Source organism: Ambystoma mexicanum, chromosome 4q (assembly GCF_040938575.1).
Source record: "Ambystoma mexicanum isolate Mex_15411 chromosome 4q, UKY_AmexF1_1, whole genome shotgun sequence".
Taxonomy (NCBI): Eukaryota; Metazoa; Chordata; class Amphibia; order Caudata; family Ambystomatidae; genus Ambystoma; species Ambystoma mexicanum.
Genome location: NC_090928.1, coordinates 523,925,770 through 523,947,203, shown reverse-complemented (window position 1 = coordinate 523,947,203; position 21,434 = coordinate 523,925,770). Strand labels below are relative to the sequence as shown.

Genomic DNA, 21,434 nt, shown 5'->3' with positions numbered 1-21,434 from the left:
GGTTGGGTGGAGCAGACTGCTTCTCCTAAAGAAGTTTCCAAATCTGCAGTACACATTAAATGTTTCAGTTACAAACTGGAGAGTGGAAACTCTGTGACATGATAAACTGAACTACAGAGTTGGCAGTCTGTGCCCTCATTTGCCTGAGCAATGAAATATACATAGGCAGTATAGCATAAGTAACCTTAAGATAGAAATCCTATAGCACACAGGAGCTTCCAGAACATGTGGTCTCACTTACTAAGGTGCATCATATTTTGACGAATTCCTTAGAAAATATGCAGCATTACTAAAACAGATGGGGCTTAGCCATATAAGAAAAAAGAAAAAAGAAAATGTTCGGGGCTCAGATGAACCCTACTCCACCTAAAGTATAGAGCCAAAGGTCAATCAAGACTCACACTCCGTGATTGTGAGAAAATAATATATTCAAAATGCCCTTTCTGAGACACGTGTTTCGGCGACAGACTCGCCTTTTTCAATCAGGGCTAATGGGTGTCAGTATTAGTCAATTTCGGCGTCTGCAGCCCTTGGCGCTATACTTTAGGTGGAGTAGGGTTCACCTGAGCCCCGAACATTTTCTATTTTCCACCGAAGTAGGGGGTTCTACTTCGTTCACTGAATAGCTGGCACCCTTCTCTCAGCGCAGGACACAGATGGTTGATAGCCACAAAAAAAACAGAGTATCCTCACTTAGCCATATAAGGCCCTTCGTCGGTGAAGGTAATAAAGTACTTACTGTAAGACAACTTGAATCATGTAGGATCACGTGCTTCAAATGTAAAGCCCTTAATTGGACTCTAAGGAGGCCAAAGTCTTTTTCTTTTCATATAATAAAAGTGATTTAGGATTCAATTTAGAGAATCCTATCTATCTGGATTATGTAATTTAAGATGTAATATAAGATGCCTTTTTTAGTTTCGGGTAGAAACGGTAAAGTATTTTAACTGGTTCATGCATGGGGCTCTTGCTAGATAAGCAAATGGTAATAAGCAGATGCAAAAATGGCTGTTTTGTCTAATTTGTGATATGCATTTGCTCAATAAATGCTCCCTTTGTTTGCTCATTTCATGCTTTGAAATCTTTCCTAAAGACTCCATGCATCTAAGAAGAATTCAAAATGTACTGTTATTTAATTTTTTATTTTTTATATATTTACATTTTGTTGGTTTTTACATGTAAAAAACTAACAGATCCAACAAACGGTTGGCAGCAGGCCACATCAATTCTGCCACTATCTCCCTTCTCTGATATACCCACCAGTCCAGTCATTCCAAGTATTTGGGTTTTAAAGAGCGATCACCCAGAACCAGGACCATATGTCTTCGATTTTGCATCTATCGTTTTGTCTACTCATTATGACTCTCGACCAGTGATGTCGTATACACATCCTGGATCCATTCCTCTTTTTCTGAAGGCCTTACTGACTTCGACCTCCTTTATATGAACTTTTTGGCTGTCATGGCCACGCTGAACAGCCAGAATCTCTGAGGACAAATCGTTGAAGGTGGAGTCATCCCCTAGTATCAGGGTTGCAAAGTCGTATTCTAATCTGGTTCTTAGTACAGTGTTTCCCTCAGATGTTATCATACATGCCAACCCTCTGGATTTAGGCAGGAGACTTCCAATTATTTAATGAAAAATATTGCTATTTTTCACTTTCTCCTGCCTAAACTACTTCTAAACACAATGCATTCCTATTCGAAAATATATTTCTTCAGATTTCTCTGTCCAAATCTCCCTCCTAGGTGCTTCAGAATATTGATGTGTATGTGTTACTGACTCGGCTTCACTCCCAAATCTTTTGTTCCAGAGTTCCCAATCTGTGCCTACCTGCCTAGCAGGCTTCTGTGTCACCCATTCCTCACCTACCCAATCTGTCTTCCAGTGCACCCTACTCAGCAACATAACCTGCCTGCCCCCTCCCCGACCCCTCCGCAGCTCACCTCAAATTCAATGACACCAGTTTTATGTACAGGCACTGCTCTCCCCATTTCTCCACACTGACATCCCATCCAAACACCCAAGACCATTCCATCAACAGCCGTTGGTTCCCTTTCTCTGACCTTTTAAGGAAAGAATAAACAGCTGGGCCCATGTGGCCTTGTCGACCCATTTGAAGTATGTCTTCTAGGTCTTTCTCTATCGTCTCTTCCGCACGCTCTGACCTTACCTTAGTTATTTCAGTCCTCCGTGTCCGGTATGCACAATCAGAGCAATCTTCCATTCTTTGTTGACAATTTATCAATGTGAGCCCACCCCCTGGCCTCTGTCAGATTATCCCGCAACCTTATTTCAATTGGGTACCATGTGGTCTAGTAGACCGCCTTTTTCTTGGTCCCGAGCATCGGGTTGAGCCAAATCAAGCTCTTTCTTGCAGAATATGGGTCATAGCCCAGTATCCTGGACATATCCCTCCATCAGTACCTCAATAATTCTGTCAGTTCCCTCCTCACCTCTTTGTTTCTTGCCAGCAGAGCTCTAGGTTCCAGTGGCTCAATCGCGTTTACCTCCATCTTCGTCTAGGCCTCAGACTCAGCCTCCAGAAATGCCAGTACATGAAGTGCAAAGAATGCAAGATAACTGGCAAAGTTCAGCACACTGACCCAACTCCCCTCTGCTGAAATCTGCAGTGTCCATAGCGCCAAGCTAGCCCATTAAAAATGGTTTGAATCTTGAAGTTTAATTCTTAGAATATTCATTTTGCTGGAGGGAGAGGCTAGGAAATGAGCTACCATCTCCTTCAAGGTGCTCACCTTCCCCCAGAGTGACAGATTCAGCATTAAAGCGCATTGAGGCTATACAAATGGCGAAAGAGCGCTATATAAATAATCAAATACAATACAGTGTCCCTCTGGTCGTTTGTGAGGCAGATACCAAAGTATTTAATGTTTTAAAGACACCAGTTGAAAGACCATATAATACTATGTGCCTCTTTTGGAAGCTTGTTGTGATTGGAGAGACTTCATTTTCAACCAATTAGTTTTGTAAACGGTGACCTCATTAAAAACCGGATCTTGTCCAATAATGCCAGTAGCAAATCCTCCAGGTTTTGAAGCACCAAAAATTCTGTTCCATTCCATGGCACACCACTTCTCTAAATTATCCATCCTCTCTTCTCAAGATTGCGAGGCGTTCAATCGCTACCACAAAGAAAAGCAGAGAGATGAGGGAGCCTTGTCTTGCACCATGTCCCAGGCGAAAGACCTGTGAGCACACCCTTTTCATGACTGAGGCTGTCGGACCGCAGTAGAACTGCTTGACCCAGCTAGGAAACCTTTGCGAAATCCCATCTCTTCCTGTGTCTTAAAAAGGAGCCTCCATTCAGTGCGGTTGAAGGCCTTTTCTCTTCTAATAAAAGCACTGCCACAGCTGCATCATGCCCCCCCGCACCTTTGTTGAGTATGATCCTTCTCATATTCATTGTTACATATCAACCTTTCACAAAGCCTGTCTGGTTCAAGCCTGAGTCTTGGCAGAGTCTTTTCTATTCTTTTAACCATAACCTTCGCCAAAATCTTGCAGTCCATATCAATGAGGTCTATTGAACTCTAGCTGTCCGGCAGCGTTGCCTCTTTCTCTTTCTTCAGAAGCACCGAAATATTTGCCTGTTGCAGTGATGTTAGCAACTGCATCTTATTCACCAAAGGCATGTGCATCACCCGCGCTGGCTTGATCTTGCAAAGCTCATAGCAGACCATATATCCTCTGACATGGGTTTTAAGACTACCTACCAACTGCCTTCATTAGTTCTTCTACAGAAAACTCTCCCCTAGATCCCTCCTCTCCTCCTGCATTAGTTTTGCTAGAGGGACATTGAGGAAAAAGAGCACCAAGCATTTCCTTTTAACTCCTGCATCTGTAGTATAGAGCTTCTTATACAAGATGAATTACTGATTGAGTACCTAGAGATAGATCACTCCAACAAATCTCTTTTTATTCATGCAGATCACTCTCTCATTGTTCAGTACCCTCAGTCTATGAGCAAGTAGTCAGCTACATTTCTCTTCGTCCTCCAAAAACGTGCACGAGGACCTAAACAAGGTGTAGTCCACCTTCAGCTTCAGTAGCTTATTCAGTTCATACTTCTTCCCCATATGTTTTCTTCACTTTTTCCTACTCTTGGAACTAGCCTGGGCTGTCTCAAGACCGTTTTATATTTTTCTCATTTTATTTTTCCCTCTGATGGGCCTAAACTGCTTTCTTTGCTGGACAGTCCGATCAAAAGGTCTCACATACAGCATTTGAAAACCTTGCAGACTATTATATATCCTTCCTGACCAATACTATTCACTTTCATAAAATGTTCTGCTTCTTTCAGCACTCGTTCCTTTATTTCATTGTTTAGTAGTGAAGCATTCATATTCCATGTAGACTTTCTCCTCAGCGTGTAGTTGTGGGCTATCAACAATATGATTGGCGTTTGGTCTGATATATGGATGTTTCCTATTTCATTGCTAGCAATTCTCAGTGACCCTCTCCGAGCATAGTACAAGGTATGTTCGTGACTACACTTCGTGCACCCCAGAGTGGAAGTTAGAATCCTTGACTGTAGGGTGTTCTAGCCTCCATATGTATATGAACTCGAACTCTCTCAGCAAATCTTTTAAGACCCTTCGGCCCCTGCCATCTCCTTCATGTTGAGTCAGTCCCCTAATCCTATCTAACATCTTATGCAAAACCTCATCAAAGTTTCCCCCAGGAAAATGAAATGAAAAAGGTGGAGCAAATGCAGGACATTTCAACAGCAGGAGGATCTTGATTGATTGACAGCTACACGTTTTATTTTGTTGGACTTCCTTTTGCTAAGGATTTTATTTGCCTTATTTGTATAAGGCAAAACCCAAGTAGCGTACCGAGCAAAATCATTTGCGTCGGGACGCAGGGCATATTGGCAGAGAAATTGCAGAAGGATGGACTGACATGAAGTGACCCAGTTGAAATTAGGAGAAAAGATAAGCTGTAAGGTTTCTCCTAAAGGATAGTAAGGATGTCATAGATCGAAGCTGGATTGGGAGATTGTTCCAAAGTCCAGGTCCAGCAATGGAAAAGCATCAATCCCCCCTAGTGGTGCAACGAGAGAAGGGGGAATAGTTAAAAGATGCAACTGGGTTGAGCAAAGAGGACGGGATATGTGGTACAAGTGATTTTTAACTTTTAAATACTGTGGTGATGAACTGTGGATGCACTTAAAAACAAAACAAAGTATCTTCATATTGATATGATGACAGACCTGGGGGGCAATGCAAAGATTGGGTAAGATTAGAAGTGGGGGAAAATTTAGATACATGAGGGGAAGCCTATACATAATGCATTTGCGTAGTCAAGGCAAGCATTCACCAATGCCCCAACCACTATTGCATGAGACTCATGAGGACCATAAGGTAGAGCACGTCTCAGGATGGGGAGGCATAAAAAATGGTTTCAACCACTTTGTTAACTTAGGTTGAGCCTAAGTTCAGGATCCCACATGGTTCCCAGAGTTTTAAACCTCTTAGCAAAATCGAATTTCAAGGGGATGGCACCTGTGGAGTGTCAGAAGAAGGAGAGAGACTAGATTCTCCCATTCTCAAGTTGGTCTTAGTTAAATAATATGAAAACCGCCTCACTTTCCCTAAAGTGTGGGTTTCCCTGCCTAACCAAACAAACTGGGGTGCTCACCAGTCAGTTGCAAAGTCCAAAAGAATTACTTCCTTCTCCTGAAATTGCTTTCTCAGAAAGTTTCCATCAACATAGAATCATTAGATAGTTAATGGCTATCACTTGTATCAGTTTGTTAAACTCCCTCAAAAACCTATTTAAAGGTGTTTCTTTTACTAGAACGTCTTTCACTCTGACTTCATCACATAAACTTGAAAGTCTCTCTTTATCTGACATCCAACTGTATCTTTAGTACTATCAGCAATCTTATTTTTCTGAACGTTCTCAATCTGGAACGGTTATGATGAACCAAGTGATGATCATCTCTCTTGTTATTGCTCTGCTTCTCACTGGGACAAGTATGATGAGCCCAGTAATGACTCCCTCTTCTGGTTACTTTGCATCTCACTTTGACGAATTTGATTGACCCAGTGAGGATTCTCAATCTTCTGGGTATTTTGCGTCTTTCTGTAACGAGTAGGCTTATAGTACTCGCTATACTCGCTACCCTTCCTGGGTCTCCCGCTCTTCCCGTTACTTTCGTGGTGTTCAGACTGCATCACTGAGTCGGTAGTTCGCCTCTTGGAGTCTTCTCTGTGGGTCAGGACGTCAACTTCAGCTGTCCCTTTCTCCGACACCATCTGCGGTGTCGCTTTGTGGAAGGTTTTGCTGTCTGGAAAGCATTTCCCATTACTCTCTTTTCTGTCATCAGGTCTGAATGTCTCTTCCCAGAGACCTGCACACGTTTGCCTGGCTCTCCAGAGCTTTGCTGTTTCCTGGTGCGACACGGGCACCACAGGGTCCAGGTTTCCTCCCTACATAGCAAATCGCCCCTTCTCTCTTCTCGATTCATTGCCACAGCAGCTTTGAACTTTCCAGGTTTCACTCTCCCTGGCGTCTCCACCTCCAATAGGTATTTATGATGCTGCGCTGGGGCTCCGTCTTTTGTGTTAGGCTGGTGCATTATTGTTCCATTGGTGTTCTTCGTCACAGTATCAAACAGGTACTTTTTCTCAGGTGATGTATTACAGTAGCAAATGTATAGTGATTGGTTCTGTTCTTTTCCAAAAGAATTCACTACCTTTAGTTATTGAGAGAATTGGGCAGGGAGTTCCTTAACGGAACCTGAGTCCTTTTCCCCAAGAGGGGAGTCGCTCCCGGTGAGGTCCCGCTCGTCTCTACCCCTAGGGAGGGTATTAGATAGCGGGCTCATCTCCCTAGTCTCACAGGGGAAAGCTCCCCCCTTGAGAGAAGCGACGAAACACTGGGATTTGTCACACACCCTGGTTGTTATTTAGTGCAAGCAATGTATCCCTGGACAATGTGGTTTGTCCTGGATCCATAATGAAATGGAAGGTGTCAGAACGCCCAGTTAGCAATAAACAGAGAATTGTTAATATGCCACTAGGCAGAAAGAAAGCAAACTAGAAGGAAATTACCTCAAGCTGTAAACCTTTGTGGGTGCACTGACTCAATTAGTGAAGGAGCTCTGATCGGAGAAAAGGTTGGACGGCACAGCATAATGCATCCTGTGTGCTTCAAGGCCTAAACGGGCTTTGTGTCAGTGCTTCATGCTGACATGAGCCCATTAGGGCTGGCACTTGTGATGAAATATGATGATTCTCCCATAAAAAACAGGCCTTAGACCCTTCTTTTGTGGCCAGGGAAAGGCAGACGCTTCTTGATCCTGACCCTGACCCTGGGTGGGACGTTCTGCGGGAGGATCGCATGAGGATCACATGAGGGGGGAAGCAGGTCAGGATCAATGTGAAAACCCCTTTAATAACTTTTCCAGAGACCCTACAATCATAATGGCTTATTGTAAAATTGAAACAGTGGAAAAAGGTAATTTGAACATTGGGGACTTCAAGTCCCACAATGCCCAAAGTACTGGGACAAAGAAGAGGGATGCAGAGGCACTGATCTGCAAGTTGCAGGTTAATAAGGTTAATGACCCACACATGAGGGATACTGGGAGGCATAAAAGGCCCATTTAGGTGCAGTCTGTAGAGAGTAGCAGAGAGAGCAGTAGTGAGGAGGTGTAGTGATTGCAGTAACTCCACATTGCAGTTGCAGCTGAAGGAGAGCAGAGCTGCCAGAGCCGCTGTCATTTACTGAGCGGATGCCGGTTCTGAGAGGATCTCTTTCTTCAGAGACCTTGGTTGCTGAGGTCGTGCAGTGGGAAGCATTCATTTTAAAAGCTTTCCCCCGGAAGACCGTGGTTGCAGAGGTCGCACAGCGGGAAGCGTGAAGTTGAGAAGCCATCCCCACAATCAGACGGTCTCTGGTGGCAGGCTAGCACCAGAGAGCGTTGGGAACAATGAATGCTCCTTTTGCAACCGGTGTGAACCAGGGAAAAGAGAAAGAAGCAGTTTGCTGTGTCGAATGGGGAAAAAGAAGCCCAAGACTCAAAGGCAGCGGAGCGAGCGGACGCAAACGCCAAACCCATTGAGTTCACTAGCATATTGTGACCCCGTATTGCTTCCTGATCGATTGCTGGCCAGGTTTGGGTACCGTGAATACCGAACAATATTGAACTGATACTACTGTACTGTAAAGCAGAATACTAATTATTTTGAATGTCAAGCTGATATGAAGTGGAGAAAGTGGCAATTTAAGAACTTGACGAACAGGCCAGCAAAGTGTCATTGTATTTTTGGAAGGTCAATCTTATTGCCAAACCCAAAAGAGGGCAATAGCAAAGCAAGTTAAAGAGAATCAACATTGAGGAACATGTTGTCTATATACTCTATAGTGAGAGGCAGAAAGAACCAATAGGGGGAATTGACCTAAACAAATGTTGCCTAGCCAAAGAAGATCGAGAGTGAGAGGCAACCATTTTCAGCATTTCGTTAATATAAGAGTGGGAAAAAAAGAGTGGCAGGAAGGTTGCCATTCTGACAGAAGGTATTCAGAAGGAGAAGAGCATAACCTGCATTGCATGTGGCAATCAAATGTGTGGAACAAACAGCACCAATGTGTCTCATGTTTCCCTAGAAGAAGTAACCAAAATTGATGTTGTGGAAAGTCAAAGAACTCTATAATTTGTTTGAAGTAAAACTGTACCACAGATGTACTTGTAGAAGTAGTGATAGTTTCATTAGTCCTGGCAGGAGCGTACACCAGGGCAAGGGACCTTGTAGTTTTAGGCCTGGCAGATGAGTGGGCCAGGTGGAAGTCATTGAAGTACTCTGGTGTGGTTAAAAGTGTTGAAGAAGAAGTGGCAAGACCACAAAAGCACATTGTGAATGGTTGTGAGAAATCAATAATGCTGATACAAGTATTTTGTGGACTGTTCAGAATTATCCTGACAGAAGCCTTTTTGTTGATACTGATGAACTGTGGAAGTATACTTATTTTCTGAGAAGCAGTTGTGTAGCACTCTCTGCCACAAGTGGAGAGATATGACTTGTTGAACATTTTGAACTGTTGGTCAAGTCCAAGTGAAAGACTTACTGGCGCAAGAGGAACTTTATTGGAGCTTTGTTGCAAGACAGAATTGCGTTATTCTTTTGAACTATTGATTGAAATCCTGTTTGAATCAGGTGAAGGGGAACTCACTCGAGTTACAAGGAGAAAGTTACCAGGTTTTGAACATAACTGTTAATTTTGTTATATTTGAATTGCCATATATTACCTTGTTGAGTTTGTTGTATGTACAAGTGTGAGGGTCAGAATCCTTTTGTTAGAGTGTTTCCTTTAGTTTATTTTGATAGGCAGGGAAATCCTTGTTAAGGTAGGAATAGTGAGGCGCTTATCCAACCTTGTTGAATTTCTAAAATTGCATTTTATGAAAAACTTCACAAAGTTGTCTGCCTCACATTTCTGACCCCTCGCACACTGCAATGGTGTTCAAATCGGGCACAAGCATAAGGCGTTATGGGGGATGTAGTTTTAGAAACCTACAGGCCAGAATGCCCAGCAATTAAAAGAAATAAGAAGTGGAGAAGGAACAATAAAAGATATCTAACATGTTTTTTTAAAATGACTGTCTCAAAGGATGTAGGCATAATATAATAAGTGCAGCAATTTAAAACAATCTGACATCAGACAGTTTATAAGCCATTTAAAAGCAGTTAATTTGAAATGTTTGAAAACGAAAAGTAGAAAAAGCTAAGTATTTAATAAATAGGAATGAAGGTATCCAATGTATTAAACCCTTTTGTAGAAATTCATGGAGACAAAATAAATCTGGCATAGGGAACTGTGCTGACTCGAGCCAATGGCAGTGAGCCAACTAAGCAAGACCCTCCCAAGGGGTCTGGGCAAGTGGGACCTCACTGGGAGTGACTCCCCTCTTGGGGACAAGGGCTCCCATTGCGATAAAAAAACTCCCAATTGACTATAACCAACAAATACCCTTCTTTCACTCTGTTGGCTTCAGGTAATGTGGAACCTCATCTGAATGCTATGGTACGAAAAGACTGACACAATTCTTTTTGTTCTGATGATGTGCATAAAAGTAGAACAGACTTGCGAATGGGAGAGAGACTCCTACGAGGATGAAGAGACATCGTTATGCAGAACTACTCCAAGCAGCGGAACCAGCGATGGTGTTGAGGGAGCAAGACTCGCTAGCTGGAGGCTGAGAGGAGGGTACATAACTGAGCAAGAGGCGGCCGGTCAGCAGAGGCACAGAGATGGAAAGAAAACAGTTGTCCCTGGTGACATGACCACTAGAGAACGGTGATGGGCCCGGCACCCGGCAACAGACACTGAGACCAGATGAAGGAAAAGTGCCTGGGTCCCTGAGCTCCACACGGCAAGTACCTTTTCCAACGAGACGAGTATCAAGAAGGAAGCAAACACTCCCAACATTAGGACGCCGGAGAATGCTACAAACCTCGGTTTACAAGAGTGCCGAAACCATCAACAGTACAAGAAACTGAGGGAACTGGACAGGGCCCCCCGACCCAGGTAAAACAGAGCGAAAGAGATACAGACACTGTATATCAAGGCTGGGGAAGCCAGCAACTGTATGAGAAACTAAGAGAACTGAAAGGGCACATACCCTATGTACAAAGGAGTGAAAGCAATACCTGTGCTTTGTGTCGAGGCTGGGAAAGTCAACAAAGATACGAGGGATTGATAAGTCAGACGGACGTACGTCCTACAGGAAAAGTTTGAAAAGAGTAGGAATGCTCTGCAGCAAGGTTAGCAAAGCCAACTGGGTAACATGAACCTTCAATACCCGAGAAGGCTGACGCCCTACCTTTATTTACTTGGATTGAGAACCAATATACCTATGAAAGAGCCACAGAACTTTGCAGAGTTTCAGGGCCCGAAGGTGGGATACAGGAAAGTGTGTTTAAAAATGATCCTGAAGGGATTTCACCACTCGTAAACTCTGAGAAAAAACTAAAATGAGAAGAATTCTTCTTTTCCGAGGGGGAAGAGAAAACCACACTGAGGATATGTTTAACTAACAAACTCTTTAAGAAGACTGTCAACTGTGACAATATATTTCGAAGGAACTTTGTGACTGAGAAGATCTAATTTACGAGTTGGGCCAGGCAGAAGCCCATTCTGAGGCTTTTGTGCAAGTCGGATTTTCTAAAGTGGTAGGACTAGTTAGTTGCCTGGGATTTGCACTTCGGAGCATTTAATTTGGACTTTGATGAGCAACCTTTGTTTTTGTTTTAGAAGGCAGGAAACTTACCTCATGGCGAAAGGGTCAGATAGGCGTTTTCCTTTTTTTTTTAAACAAACAACCTTGAAGCATGACACAAAGTAGCCCGAGTCCTCCTTCTGGTTCACCACAGGGTGCACCGGAGTGATGATCAAATCAAGCATAAGGAGTTATGGAGGATGTAGTTTTAGGAAGGTCCACGCAACAGTTTGACCCTATGGGCTAGAAGACCCAGCAATTAAAATAACAATAAACCGAGAAGGAACAATAAAACAAATCTCATATGTTTGTAAAAAGGAAAGTTTAAAAGGATGTAGGCATAATATAAAAAGTGCAGAAATTGAAAACAATCTAACATCAGTTAGACACAGTTATTAAGCCAATAAAAAGCAGTTCATGAAAATGAATGTAATTTGAAAGGAAGGAAAAGAAATGTATTTAATAAAGGAGAGTGGATTCCAAGATGGCTGTCAGGGCCCACAGAAGCAGGCCTAGGGCTCGTAATTTAAAGCAGCAGACAAGCTGGGAGCGGACAAGCGCTGATTGTGCACTAAGCAGTCGTGCCTCACGGCTATGCAGCTCTGACGCTCTTCAGCAGAGAAGATTCTACCCCCTGCGGGCTGCAGCGTTACCATCGGAGACAAGCGAGGGATGCGTCTTTCCAGGGCCGTTGCCGGAGCAGCGGAGGCATGCGGCTTGGGAGCAGTGGGGGACGGGCCCTGCCCCTAATTGACCAGTCGGAGCCCGGAGCAGATCGAGGAGCAGAACACCACAGTGAGTGAGGGGGGAGGCAAGGGTGGGTGAACTCTCCCTCCGAGCCCCGCAGGCAGAGCCCAGAGCAACGAGCTGCGGCGGAGTCCACCCCTCATATCCCACCGCTCCCTCACTCAGAATCTAGCTGGAGTATACAGTGGCATGGAAGAGGCAGGAGGTAGAGTAGCTGGCACTAGCTTCTCCCTTCCCGTGGTGGCAATTGCGGTCTCGCTGTGAAGGCAAGTGGGCCCTAACGGACACCAAATGGCAGTGGAACAATAACGGGCACGCCAAGGGAGCAGCCCTTGGGAGAAGGACCCGCGGTATGGCGCAGAATGAAAGGCAGCAAACATGAATGAGTATGGAAGATACATTGCAGGGGGTGTAGTTCGCCCCCGCAGAGGAGGTGCCTGGGGTTGAATCAGGACTGATGCCCCAGGATAGCATCTGGGGCAGTTCTCGGTAACACTGGCCCTGACCAGGGAAGGGGGGGAGTTTAAGGTAATGGGGTTAGGGAGGAAGGGTGTTGTGTTTCTGGGGGTTTGTGTGGTGTGGGAAGTGCCTGAATGGGAGGGGAGGGGAGAAGTGGGAGAGGGAGACCCACATGTGCAGAAACAGCTTGAAACAAATTCAAGCTCCGGTGAAGGCAACGAAGATGGGAATGAACCGTAATGTAACAATGTCACTCACAATGATATCACATAATGTAAGGGGATTAAATTCCCTTGCTAAATACAAAAAAGTGGATGGGCAACTGAACGGTTGACGAGCAGACATAATAATGCTCCAGGAGACTCGCATCTATTCCCCGCTTTCACCACTTCACACAACACTAACAGGCAAACTCGCAGGGAATAACAGCATGGGTCTTAATAGGCCTCAGGAACTCACTTCAAGCAAAGGTGCTGCACACACTAGAAGACAAACCGGAGAGTGTTCTATTCTTACAGGTGCAATTGGGGCATAGGAAAGTGAATGCTATATGTGCCGAATATAGGGCAAGAAGGCTTCCTACGTGAAGCGCTGTTGAAGCTAGAAAAGTTTGCAATAGGGGAAATTATCCTCTCTGGTGATTTCAATCTGGTCAGGGATCCCAATAAAGATAGGAGTTCAGGGAGTAGCCACGAAGGAAGCCCCCCTACCAAACTCTTGAAAGAGGTTTGCAACAACTTAGCCCTCAAGGATGTTTGGTGAGTGAAGAAAGGCGGAGAAAGTGGGTTGACTTGAATCTCACATGTCTCCCAGCCCCTGTCCAGAACTGACTATGTCTGGGTTTCAGCAGCCCTACTGGGAGATGTGGAGGAGGTACGTTTAGGAGCTATATCGCTATCTGACCATGCACCGCTGTTAGTTAATATAAAGAGATGGGAATCACGTAGAGGGCTGTGGGCCTTGTCACTTCCACGGGAGATTTTGACAGATGAGGTAGTGGTGGAGACAGGATAGACAGGTATTTTGCAGACAATGACAACCTGTAAGCGAGGCAAGAAGGGATCTGGTAGGCATTTAAAGTGGTAATAAGGGGTGAGATCATAGCTCTTTAAGCCCAAAAGCAGAAACAAAGGGCAGCTATGGAAACAGATTTAGAATCCTGGATACAGGAGGCCACGCTGATCTTAGCTAGGAAAAAGTGTAAAGCTTTTTTATAAATTGAAAAATCTCAGAGGCCAACTAGAAATACTCCGATAGCGCTGGGCAGAACAATCCCTACTGAACACAAGGCACCGTTACTATATAAACGCGAACTGGGCAAATAGGCTATTAGCCAGGCATTTGAGATGGGCCAAAGCAAATCATACCATAACGGCTATGAAACAGCCGGATGGGTCGATAGCTACAGAAACGATAGTGGGTTCCTTTCGAGAAATTCTATGGGTGACTATACAAGTCCGATAATCCAGACCAACAAGCAGTAAGGCAATACTTAGGGCATTTCCAAATGCGGAATCTTGCACCCTCTGAGAGGGGGTGCTTGGAGGAAGAAATCACTAGTGTCAAAGTGGAGGCTGTAATTAAGGGACTGCCGTGGAACAAAACACCTCGATCAGAAATGTTTCCAGTGTGCTTCTACCAAAGGTTTCATAAACATCTGGCCCAAGGTTGTCCCGTCTCTTTAACACGATGAGCCACAGAGGATTAGGGACCCAGTTGATGACGGAAGTGAAGGTGGTGGTGCTTAGCAAACTGAATGAAGACCAGACGATCTGCAGGTCCTATCACCCCATTGCACTACCTAATCTGGATGCAAAAATGTATACGGGGGTCCTGGCGGCCAGACTGTCACCTCTTCTGGAGAATTGTTCTGGGGCAATGCGTTCACCTTGGAAGCAAGACGACGTGGGTACACAGGTTCGATCCCTGGGTCCGCGCTTAGAAACCTCTGGGTATTAAGCGCGTTATAAATAATCAATTATATATATATATATATATATATATAGGAAATGGAAACAAAAAGCGCCTCTTATGAATATAGAATGGCTACACAAGGTTTTGGGTTACTAGTCATGGAAAGGGGGACATACGGGATAGAAGGTGAGAGACATAAATTCCGCAAGGACTGGGGAATGATATTGGACTACCTTCGGGAGACTAAACGCAACAATCGTGCCTCCAGAATTTGAGAATACTGAACATAATGTAGATGCTGGGTCGCAGTTGGAGGTGACAATGGATGCACGGTCTTACTGGTCTAGAAACCGGGCACGGCACAGGGAGGGGTGGATAGGGACAAGAGACTGTTTTATTGTTTTGTATATGTTGAAGATGCCAACAAAAAAAGAATGTAACAAAGAATAAAGGAGAGTGAAAGTATGCAATGTATTAAACACTCTTGTAGAAAGTCAAGGAGACAGAATAAATCTGGCAAGGGGACTCACAATGACGTGAGCCAATTAAGGCATGCGGACGCACTGCAATGATGTTCAAATCAAGTTCAAGCGTAAGGAGATATCTGGGATGTAATTTTAGCAAGGTCTTTAACAGTGTGAACCTTCGGGCCAGAAGACCCAGCAATTAAACGAAATAAGAAGCAGAGAAGGGACAATTAAAGGAATTACATATGTTTTTAAAAATGACGGTTTCAACGGATGGAGGCCTAATATAAAAAGCGCAGCAATTGAAAACAATCTAACAGGGTCTGGGAAAGCTGCCAGTATTTTTTCTACGGAATTGTGCAGTCGGTTGTGGGTATGTTATCTCAAAAGGATATCTCAAAGACTTAAAGCATAGAGACATTTTTCTTAGGGCGGTGTTGCCCCACTAATGCAGAGATGAAAGGATTAGTGTTGTTTATAGTTTGGTAATCTTCCTAAGGTGATTACTGGGTCTTTGATTATTGTTAGTGAGGAGTGTTTGACGTAAGAGGTTGAGATTTAGAGAGAGGTTGGTTTGTTTGGGGGCATAAATGGGGAAAGAGTGGAGGGAGGGGAAGGGGCTAAAATGTACAAACGGGATAGTGTCAGTGGTAGTGTATGCCTGTCGGTGGAGTGGGCAGGGTGCTTGTTGCCTATGTCAAGATAGTGTCATGAACCATGGACATAGCCCCTTCTGGTCTTCCTGGTCCAGACGGAGAGTTTGCTCCTTGATACTTCCAACATGGCCATGCCCAGTGCTGTGTTCCGTACTAGCCTGCATGTCGGACACGGCACGTTCTATAAATGGGCCACACCCCGTGCCTCCGCGCGTCTCAAGGCTATCTCTAGGTAGTGTCTCGACGTGTGTGTGCTGCTCGGCGTTACCCTTCCAAGTTCCTGGCCAACTCCCTTATTCTTTCTTCCCTTTTCCCCTGTTTCCAGTATCTCTTACCTTTCTTCGATCCTCTTCCTGGACGTCCTGGAACACGCGTCTTCCTGGAACTTTGAACGCTTGCGCTGGAGTCAGACTCGACTCGCGCACACTTATACAAGTCCCGGTCCGGCCGGGAGAAGGAGTCCTCCGCGGAACGCCACAAGAAGAGAACTCAGGTGAGCCGGGGGGAAACCTTTGACAGATTGAGACGCCAAACGATCAACACTGATACTGCTATGGAGAAAGCGGTCCAGGACCTCATGCGCGGCATGCAGGAGCTAACAACCGAGGTACAGAACTTAAAGGCAGAGAACGCAGCCTTGAAACAATTAGTGCTGTCATGTGACTCTGCCAATAAGGAAAGCGTGATACTGGGTGGAGTGGTAGACAAATACGATGGCTCGCCAAAATCCTTACGTGGATTTCTGGATTCCTGCTTGGTGCATTTTACATTCAAGCCCTATTATTTTTCAACTTCCAGGGCCAAGGTGGGCTTCATAATCTCCCATCTTACTCCCCTAGTGAACTCTCGAGACGTCCTCCTGGACGATTATGATGCATTTATCCAGGCGCTCAAGTCTATGTTTGACCGCCCAGAACAAGTGTTCAGTGCCCAGGAACGCCTACTTGATTTTCGGCAAGGATCCCAGGATATGCTAACGTTAGTTACCAGATTCAAACAGCTGGTAAAGGAGGCTGATTGGGGCCCTGAAGCGAGTTTCACCTTATTTCTCAGGGGTCTAAATGACGATAATAAGGATGAATTATCCAAAGTGGCTCGCCCCAGTTCGTTTCAGGCTTTGGTAGATCTAGCCTTACAAATAGACTTTTGTATTCAGGAAAGAAGGGCTGAAAGGAAAAAGGCTAAGACTGCCTTTCAACGAACCCCTCCGGAGTCGACTGTGAAATCCGATCCTGTCTCAACCCCTGATAACGACTCCGAACCAATGCAAATAAGCGCCTTTCGTGGGCCAATTACTCCACAAGAAAGGATGAGAAGAATTCACACCGGCCTGTGTATGTATTGTGCCTCAGACAAGCATCTCGTTAGAGAATGTCCTTTAGCCCCCCCACAGCGTTCGGGAAACGCCAGCTCCCGGCCCAAGATGGAGCGAGGTTTCGGGAGAAAGATGTCTGCTCCACATCAATCACATCCTTGAACTCTCCTGGACAGAATAACCTGGTGGTGCTACAGGCCTTTCTATCGCCCTCCAAGCACAAGACCTATCCCATACTGGCCCTGGTGGACTGTGGAGCTATGGGAATTTTCATTGATCAAGACTGGGTTATCAGACATAAAATACCATATGGGTCACGGAACATTAAACAGCCGGTAGAAGCAATTGATGGGAGACCTCTCTCTTCAGGACCCATAACCCTACAGACAAAAGAGGTCCGTCTCTCCATAAACCACCACCAAGAGCAGATTACATTCGACATCATCAAATCAGCCCATTACCCAATGGTTCTGGGTATGCCCTGGCTTCAAAGACATAATCTGTACATTAATTGGACAGCAGGGTCATTGTTTCTGGGCTCTGAGTTTTGTATGTCCCACTGTTTATCCCTGGATCTCACCTTAACACCAGCTATTGAACATTCAGGAGAGCAAAAAACCCCACTCATGGTTTCTAACATTGTACAAGTCCCAGAGGTCTACCAAGGATATACTGATGTCTTTTCGACTGCCATAGTCCAGGCTTTACCCCCTCACACACCAAAAGATTGTGCCATTGAGACAGATCCCTCGGCAGTAATTCCCTTTGGCAGAATGTTTATCCTTTCAGAACCTGAGAAAAAGGCCCTCCGAGAATACCTGGACATCAATTTGGAAAATGGCACCATAAGACCCACAAAATTTCCAGCGGGTGCCTCATTGTTCTTCGTTCCTAAGAAGGATTCCAAGGAACTCAGACCCTGCCTCGACTACCGTGGTCTAAATCAATGCACCCTCAAAGATCGGTACCCTCTGCCTCTGATTTCAGATATCCTGGAAGCTGTCAGAGGCGCCGTAATATTCACGAAGTTGAACCTCTGGGGTGCCTATCACTTAATCCGTATCCGGGAAGGGGATGAATGGAAGACCGCCTTTAGAACACCCTTTGGTCACTTTGAATATCTAGTCATGCCCTTTGGATTAGCTAATGCCCCTGCAGTTTTTCAACGTTTCATGGATAGGGTGTTTTCTGACATGCTTTTTCTCTTTGTCATTGTCTATCTAGACGACATTTTGATTTATTCCAAGGATCCCTTGAAACATGAAGAACATGTCATGGCAGTACTACAACGGCTCCGTGAAAACAAGCTCTAGGTCAAACTTGAGAAATGTCTTTTTCACGTGACTTCAGTTCATTACCTTGGATTCATCCTCAGCCCAGAAGGAGTTGGAATGGACCCTTCAAAGGTAAAGGCCATACTGGCCTGGCCTGCTCCTACATCGGTGAAACAGGTTCAGTCTTTCTTGGGACTTGCTAACTTTTATCGAAAGTTCATTCCTACCTTTTCTGAGCTCGTCCAATCGATCGTTGCTCTGCTGAAGAAGGATGTTCCCTTTGTAACGCTCACCTGATTCCCGTAGAGGCGCCGGTCTTGACTGGGCGTATACCGTATCTTCAAAGGTGATGTGTAACACACGGCTGGCTCTTTGGGCTGGACCTCTGTGCACTGTATGTCCGGCTCGAAGGGTAAGATGTCTGCAGATAGAAAATATGGGATTAAGGAACTGGGTTATTGAATGTCTCTCTCTTCTTCCCTTTCTCTTCTCCTGTAGAACCCCAAAGGTTAACGCTCTCACCTTAGGTAAGTGAACGCCGTGCTCTCCATCTGCCTCGGGGCAGGGTGCTGTAACCAGTTTCTTCACTGGATAAGGGGAGCAGGCCTCTTGACTTCAGAGGACTGCTGTCCGTCGTTTACTGCACGAACGGTAAGTTTCGAGTAATTCTAATGTCTTTAAAGTCTTTAGTAATGATGTTTCTTGTTTTGCAGGGTTCCGGCGATGGCGGATGACGGGCTGAAGTGAGTTGAAGATGGAGCCCGTGTGATGAATAGAAGCGCCTGGAAGCAAGTAAGTAAGCGCTTGTTGCCTGCTTCATGATGCGCTCTAACTGTCTTTTTGTTTTGCAGGTACAAGTTCGGAGCGGCTGCAGGGTGCCGGAATACCCACTGGGTTAGATGTGGAAAGGAGTAATGGCACGTGAGTATTAAAGTTCCCCAATGTCTTTAAACGCACCTTGTTTTGTCTTTCAGGTGCGGGATGCAGCGCCGAAGACCTCCGGAGCGCACAAAGAGTAGGTAAGCCTTTGTCTTTCAGATGCCGGAATGCAGCGCGAGGCGTTGGTGACAGCCGATGGACCAAGTAAGTGAAGAGCTGTCACTGAAGACCGTAATGCTAACCTGTTCTTTCTTGTCTTTATAGGTGTTGCTGAAGACTGGATTCAGGATGGTAAGCCTTTTTCCTTAGGCCCAGGATCAGATGCAGAAGACACGATGAGCGTTCTGCTGCAGAGGATGCAGAATAACCCAAAGCAAGATTCATCCATCGGGTGTGGTTTAAATAGCCTCCTGTAGTGCTTAGGTGTCTCCTTCCACAGCCACGCCTAGGTAAGAAAAGAGTTCCTGCTTTCAAGAAGAGTTCCAGTGTTCTGAATCTAGGGAGTGGCTCCTGCCCCACCCAACAGGAAAAGTAGTTCCAAACAGAAGAGGATCAGAGGCTCAACTGGCAGGCAAGTAAGCAGCATGGTATGCTGCAGGTAAGTCCACCCAAGCATTATGAGCCCGGCGCTTCCAGCGCTGGGACTGGGCATATTTATGAGCCTGGTGCCACTGGCGCCAGGACTGGGTCCAAAAGGTCCCAATTGGGACTGGTTGGCACTCGGAACCTGGGTTATGGATCTGCTTCCAAGGGAGTTGGGAAAACCCTGACCTTTTGGAAGCAGAGATCATGACACCCTTCATCTGGTCTTCCTCGCAAGAGAAGGCTTTTCAACGCTTGAAGACAAGATTCACGCAAGCCCCCGTCCTGGCTCAGCCTGACTTAGATTGCCCTTTCATAGTGGAAATGGATGCCTCCAACCATGCCATAGGAGCAGTCTTGAAACAGGTGCTTGAGGACAAGATGGACCACCCAGTGGCTTACCTCTCTAGAACCCTAACAACCAGCGAAACCCATTACTCCGTCCTGGAAAAGGAGCTGTTGGCAATCCGCCAAGCCTTCACAGAATGGCAACATTTACTCCTGGGTGCTAGATATCCAGTCCAGGTCCGTACGGACCATCGAAATCTACAAATTCTCCAATCTATGGAGTGCAGGAACAGTCGTCAGGCGCGTTGGGCCTACTTCTTCACCCAGTACCAATTCCAAATCACTCATGTTCCTGGATCACAAAACGTGATTGCGGACACCTTGTCCCGACGTCCTGACTATTTAACCACTGAAGATAGGACCTATCCTACAATGTTTCCCAACACAATCTTTATAGCTCAAGCGATCAACCTCTTGGAAGAGATTCGAGCCAAAACCCAGTCCTCTGACCTCTGGAAGGACGTCTCTAGGAAGAAACCCTGGAACTTAAGAATCAAGGAAGGATACCTATTCAAGGACAATGCTTTGGTCATCCCCACACCGAAACTTCAACATAAAATAATAACTCTCTGCCATGATACTTTTCATTCTGGACATCGTGGTGTAACCAACACGCTCCGTCTTATACAAAGACAGTTTTGGTGGCCGGAAATGAAATGCAAGGTACAAGAGTACATCAAGACCTGTACTGTCTGCAGTCAGAATAAGCACGACAATAAGAGACCGGTGGGCCTTCTATTGCAACCTACACTGCCAACAAGACCATGGGAATGTATAGCTACAGACTTCATCGTGGAATTACCACCTTCCTGGGGTTACACGACCATCATGGTAACCATAGACTTGTTTACTCATATGGCACATTTCACGCCTCTCTATAAACTTCCTTCCTCTTCAGAGCTCGCAGGAATTTTCCTAGAACACATTTTCCGTCTTCATGGACTCCCTTCCAAGATCATATCGGACCGAGGACCGCAATATATTTCACAATTCTGGAAACATCTCTGTCGTGTTCTAGGGATTCAACGCGCTCTTTCATCTGGATATCACCCACAGACCAACGGGGACACAGAACGTGTTAATCAAACCCTGGAGCAATATCTTCGTTGTTTCGCAACCAAGGTACAGGATGATTGGTCCCTCCTTATACCCTTGGGCGAATTTGCCTATAACAGTTAAGATCACTCAGCGATCAACGTTAGCCCGTTCTATTGCAGTCAAGGTTTTCATCCCTCCGTGTTACCTTCAGTTCTACCACATCCAACTCCAGTACCTTCACTTGATTCCTGGATTGAAACTCTCCTCAACATCCACAAGGAAGCCAAGGAACAATTGGGAAAGGCCCAGATTCGCACTAAGCGATATGCTGATTCCAAAAGAAGACCAGCACCCTCCTATTCTATTGGTGACCAGGTCTGGTTGTCCTCGAAACTATTACCACGACATCTACGCCCTAACAAGTTAGCCCCCCGATATTATGGTCCATTTTCCATAAAAGAAATCATCAATCCTGTTTCTTCTCGGCTCAAGCTACCAGAATCCTGA

General features: G+C 45.3%; 1 protein-coding gene across 1 annotated transcript in view; it reads left to right on the top strand.

Annotated features, from left to right (window-relative positions):
- Positions 1-21,434, top strand: part of CFAP61 (cilia and flagella associated protein 61) — a 2,971,729-nt gene that overhangs the window by 1,267,716 nt on the left and 1,682,579 nt on the right. The window lies entirely within an intron of this gene.